This window comes from Ochotona curzoniae, unplaced genomic scaffold, assembly GCF_017591425.1.
Source record: "Ochotona curzoniae isolate NIBS_2020 unplaced genomic scaffold, NIBS_Ocur_1.0 contig_4514, whole genome shotgun sequence".
In the NCBI taxonomy this organism is placed as follows: Eukaryota; Metazoa; Chordata; class Mammalia; order Lagomorpha; family Ochotonidae; genus Ochotona; species Ochotona curzoniae.
Genome location: NW_024466312.1, coordinates 2,970,415 through 2,976,414, shown reverse-complemented (window position 1 = coordinate 2,976,414; position 6,000 = coordinate 2,970,415).

Here is a 6,000-nt window from a genome sequence, read left to right as displayed (position 1 = left end):
GATTCATGTTAAGTGGTAAAAATTGCATTAGACAAGGCCATGCTAAAGATCCGCTGGTGAATGGGATTTTGCTGCCTTAAATCTGGCCAATCCACTGTGTCTCAAGTAGGCCACCCTCTCCTGTCACTTAGCTCCCATGGATCTCTAGTAAGAAATTTAGATTGTGTTTTAGGGCAGGTGAGTTGCTTGCCCACTGGTTCTCTGTGATAGAGAACTCTGGAGGTTTCCCAAAAAGCTTGACTGCAGGCCGACCCCGGTGAGAGGCTATTGCTGACTGTGACATTCACAGACACTTATGGCATCTGGTTTTCCCCTCATCCTGGCTCAGCTGCCTTCCACTTCCTCTGCATTGTTTCACAATGAAGACATCATCAGAAGAAGCCAAAGTGATAGATTTAGGGTGAAACAGACATGCTAAACCTCGACTCTTACTTCTTTAATGTAGATTCCTTTTAGAGTTCAAAGTTGTGCCATGCAGGGTAGACCATCTTTCAAAATCTTACAAACATCTTTAAACTGCTGTTGAGGAGAATATGTGTGACATGGAAGGGGAAAAAAATCTGGGAAACTCTTCTTTCTAATGTGTTTAACTGTCTGGCTGTCTGACTTCCAAAACAGTTGAAGCTGTAAATGTTAAATTTGGCTCAAAGAAGTCCTCAGAGAGGAATACCACCCCCAGTTTTAAAAAAAAGGAAAAAAAACAACTTTAAAACATTTATTAAAAGTTAATAGTGGCTAAATTTACAAGTTTGGGCATGTGAAAATTCAACCCTTCAATCTTTTAATTTGGCAAAATATACTCACAGATCATAAACACATTTAAATGCTTAGAAGGAAATTTATAGAAGATGGGACTATTCCTTTCTCCGGAGAGTTTTCAGTCTAACAGGAGAAAGAACCATGATGCATAATTTTAGTGGACCATTTGTGAAAGATAGCTGGCCAATACCGAGGGACCTGGTTAGGAACAGTGCCCCGCATGTTGGGGCTTTTCTATTCTAAGGTGAAACAGGAATTAGTAGTTCAGCTGTGGAATGGTGTTGGCATATTTAGTGAGAGGACTGACAACTGTTTCCATAACATGAGCTCTTTTGAAAGCTTTAGGTTCTTGTAGCCAATGCATTCATATAGATGAACAAATGGAAGCAGGGTATATGAGGAGGAGAGGATACAGTTGTTAAGGATACAGCTAACTTAAATCAACCCAGAGTTGGAGGGGCTGATTTTGTTTAAAGGAGCATTTATAGGCTTTGGTAAAGCGATGTATACTCATTAATATTTACTATACAAAGTTTGGAAACTCAGATAATAAAAATAGAATAAATGAGGCTAGCACAATGGTTCAACTGGCTCATCCTTCCCCTGTGAGTGCCAGCATTTTATATGGGCTCCAGTTCATGTCCCAGTTGCTCCACTGCTGATCCAACTCCCTGCTTGTGCCCTGGGAAAGCAGTGAAGGATGGCTCCAGTCCTTGCTCCCCTGCACCCATCTGGGAGACCCAGAAGAGGCTTAGGGCTCCTGCCTTCAGATCAGCGCAGCTCCAGTCATTGCGGCTGCTTGTGGGGTGGATCAATGGACAGGAGACCTTCCTCTCTGTCTTTTTCTCTCTGTATATCTGACTTTCCAATAAAAATAAAATAAATCTTTTTAAAAATTATATTTTCTTCTAATCCAACCAGTCAAGCATGACTTCTATTAACATGTTCAGATATATCCCATATCTGTTAGTGTATAATTAATAGCAATGGCATCATTTCTATTAACCATGCTTTCTGAAGGTGTTTCTGTCATTTAATAACTTATCCTGAACATCTGGAAAGAGATGCCCTGAGGAAGGGACAGAGTATTAGTTGAATTATCAAAGAGACTGATGAGGTGAAAGTTAATGACAAATAGGAAATCAAAGATTTCTTTAGAGTCTTCAGGGCAATGAAAATGCCTTTCATATGTCAAGAATGCAGAACCAAAGATCTGGTTCAAGTCTCAGCTCATTTCTAAGAAGCTGAGTACTCTAGATCAATCCCTAAACATCTCTGAGCCTTCTGGTAAGTTATCAGAGGTCAGAAATCCTGCAGCTTCCTTGTGCGGTCTACCTGTCCTCCCAGACATTGTCAGGAAGGAGCTGTGAATGGCATGAAACAGGCCAGTATGTGGCAGCTCATTACAGCTGATATTCCCAAATGCATGACATCCAAACCTTGGTATAAATCACTTTCTTCTGCATGCAGGGCCTTCTCAGCTGTTTCATTTATAAACCTGGCTGTGATTTTGTGTCTTTTCTATCTCACTGTTGTGTGTGTGTGTGTTGGAAACTTCATAAACTGTGAAGAAGAGCAGACAGATTTGTTTCTGGTCATCTCAAATCAAATTTCACCATCTGTTTAATGGTGACTAGGATCTCCAGTTGTTCCTTCATAAACTGACTTTTATAGCTCCAGGTGGGTACATACAGAAGTGGGAGCTTCAGCCCAGTGTGGTAGCCTAGCAGCTGGGATCCTTGCCTTGCATGTGCTGGGATCCCATTTGCGTGCTGGGTCTAATCCTAGCTACTCCACTTCCCATCCAGCTCCCTGCTTATGGCCTGGGAAAGCAGTCGAGGATAGCCCAAAGCCTTGACACCCTGCACCCACCAGGCTGCTGGCTCCTGGCTTTGGAGCAGCTCAGCTCTAGCCATTGTGGCCACTTGGGGAATGAATCAATGGACAGAAGAGCTTCCTCTCTGTCTCTCCTCTCTCTCTGTATATTTGACTTTCCAATAAAAATAAATTTTAAAAAGAAGTGTGAGTTTTGTCGGGCTCACATTTTTCCCCCAACACTACCTTGCTACTCAGTAGAAGCTGGTGTCATTCTAAATGCCCTTGTAGACCCAACTCTCAGTAATTTACAATGTAGAATCTGTGGCAATATGGACAAAGTAAACCACATTGCAGCCATGTCCAGACATGTTGAAGAAATGCAAGCTGATGTTTTAAAAGATCACTTTAGGTAAATAAAAGTTGAGTGAGCAAACGAGGCCCAGGTTGCAGATGCACAGCCAGGAAAGCCCAGGTGCGAGTGAATCAGTAGACAGTGTCTTTCCTCGGAGACAGTGAAGGATCCTTGTGTCCACAGGCAGCCGGCTGGTGGCTGAGCCTGTTGGCCCTGCCTTCCTTTCAGATGTGGCCAGACTGGGGCTGATTCAGGGAGAAACACGGCTTCTTATTGAGTCACGAGCCCATCCTGGAACTCTGCTGAGCTTTGCTTGGATGACTCGCCCAGCATTTGTGGTTCAGGCCTTCCCCAACAGGCAGCCCAGTCCAGTAAGACAGAACAGGTGGTCTCCCATGGGAGATGGTGGGTGGTAGTGGTGAGAGTGGTGGGGAGTGGTAGTAACCTATCCAAAAGACTCCATTTGGTTTTGAGGTCTAATTAAAATCCATCTGACTGTAACAGCAGATAAAAATCGAGGGCGGCTTATTAAAGGCCTCTTTTTTTCTGTGTGTACCGGGTCCCTTTCATCAGGTATCTAGCCAGGAGACCCCTGAGGAGTGACTTAGTGACCAGCTGGGCTGATTCAGGCTGACTGAGTTATGTATAATTCTCATGAAATTTCTCTTTAAAATTTGATGTACACCTGGCACCTCACAATCCACCTAGCCTCTCCATTAATTCTAGTCAGGTGGTTTGCTCTTTGGTTAATATTCAGTGTGTTTTTTCAATGTCAGATGATGCGGTAGGTCTTGGACACACAGCAAGTAAAACACAGATTCTGCTGTTTTTGTTTTCGATTGCTGCATCACAAATTACCACTAATTTAGTAGCTTAAGCCAACACCCATTTAATATCTTACAGCTCTGTGGATGAGAAGTCTAGGCAGGGCTTAGCACGGTCCTCTGACCAGGTCTCAAGGGGATGCAATTAAAGCACTGGCCAGTACTGCTTGTCACTGGAGGCTCTCAACCCTCCTTCAGGCTCCCCAGTTGTTGGCAGAGAAGTGTTTTCTTTGCAGCTCTAAAATGCATGTCAGCTTGCTTTTTCCAGGTTGGCAGGAGAGTGGCTGAGGCTTCAGAGACCAGCCACACCTTGTTTCAAAGGCTTCATTTGATTAATTTCAGCCCACATGAGATGATGGCTTCTTTATTCACTCATCAGGAAGTAATTAGCAAACCTTCTTGACATCTACAAAATGCTTCTACCTTGACTATACATTATGCGCACACACAGAAGTGATGTCCCATCATGCTTGTGCATCATGCCCACGACTACAGGAAGAGAGTTACAGAGGATTTATATACCAGGCTGAGAAAATGCTAGAGAATATTACAGAATTCTGCTTACCACAAATGGCAAATGAATTATTCCAGAAAAAAAAATATAAAATTAGGTATTGTCCAAAACTCTGTGAAGAATTATAGGCTACCTTGGCATGCAAGAGAGAGGTTGTACTGTTCTGAGAGGCCGGGGGAGATTTGAGACCTGCCAGGTGAGCTTGCATTAGCAAAGTCAATGTGGCAATGAGTGTGGAGAAAGCAAAGGGGCAGAGTAAGATTGAGAAAACCTACTAAAGGCCAACTAACGTTTTCCTAAAATGAAATCACTCTCAGAACCAACCTGTTTTCTTGCTGTATCTGTCATCTAAAAGTGCAGGTGAGCATTTCCCAAATGAAAGGAAGCAGGCAGCACTTGCAAAGGCCCCTTTGCCATCTCCTTTACTAGAAAAGTTAGTCCCTAGTTGTTTATAGAAGTGTCTCATTTTTTTTCCCCCCACAAAGGGGATATGAGAACAAGAAAAGGTCAATCCCAGTGCCAGAAGGAGATGGTATTGTGTAGTTCCTACAAATATTTTGCAAGCTTGTGAGAGTATGTATAAGCCTAAAGTTTTGGGTGGTTCCATCACAACGCCAAATTAGGAAATCCAAGTATCGCTCTCCATCTGTCTTTGAACACTTAGACAGCCCTTTGGTCAGAGTAAATGGAGAAAAAAATTTTAAGAAAGTCTTTAAGCTGGAAATCAGAATGTTCTTGTCAGCACTTTAAGAAAACTAACAGATGGGACGCTTTATGCCCACCCCTTAATAAATATGTGCTGATTTCAGTAGAGTGTTGTGAAATCCCACAGGGGCTCTAATGTACCCCCTTCCCTCTCATTCCAGTAAACCAAATCCAACCCAGTTGCCAACATGGGGAAAAATATGCAACAACTCAAAATGACCCCAAAACCCGTGAATATCTAAAATGTATGCCAATTTTAAAAATGGAGTTTTTATTTGATCAAATTATAGGTCTCTTCCCACCAAATTCCTTCTTCTTCTTCTTCTTCTTCTTTTTTTTTTTTTTGTGCTTTACTCTAAGTTTTAATTAAATGCGTTCTGCTAGAAAGATCTGAAAAGATGACTTGGATTGCAAACATTTATAAGCTGAAGAGCAAAAATTGCAGTTACTCATCAACTTTACCAGTTACTTCAGTAGGGGTTCCCTTTGCCCAGATTACATTGTAAAGCTGACCTGTATTCCTCACCTGGCTGTTCACCTGTCACTGTGTTCTAGAATTCATTTAGTGACTGAGTCACTTTTAGCAGGTAACTCCACACAAAGATAGTCTTGTAGGTTGGAAGAACAAGAAAATAATCTACCTCACAGACCCAAATAGCCCTATATTTTCTTTTTCTGTATCTTGTTTCCTTTTCTGCAAGTGAATGGCCCAAATCTTTACTTTGCTCCACCAACCGTTGAGATGAAAACACGAGGGACCTTAGGAAGGGCTGAGGACAGGTCTAGAGTCACTCTCCTTCTGGTTGTGCTGTGACTAACGCACAAATGGTGTTATGAGTCACCTACAGATTCCTGGAACATCGGATGACCATGTCAAGTAGGCACAGAGAAGTGATTGTAAGACCTTCATCATCTCACAGGGAGTGATCCTGACATTAAACAGCTTACAACAGGTACTGCTTCTTCCTCCTGTTCACATTTCAGTGCTTTGATGTTCTTTGCTCTGTGAAGGCTTCCATATAGTAAGG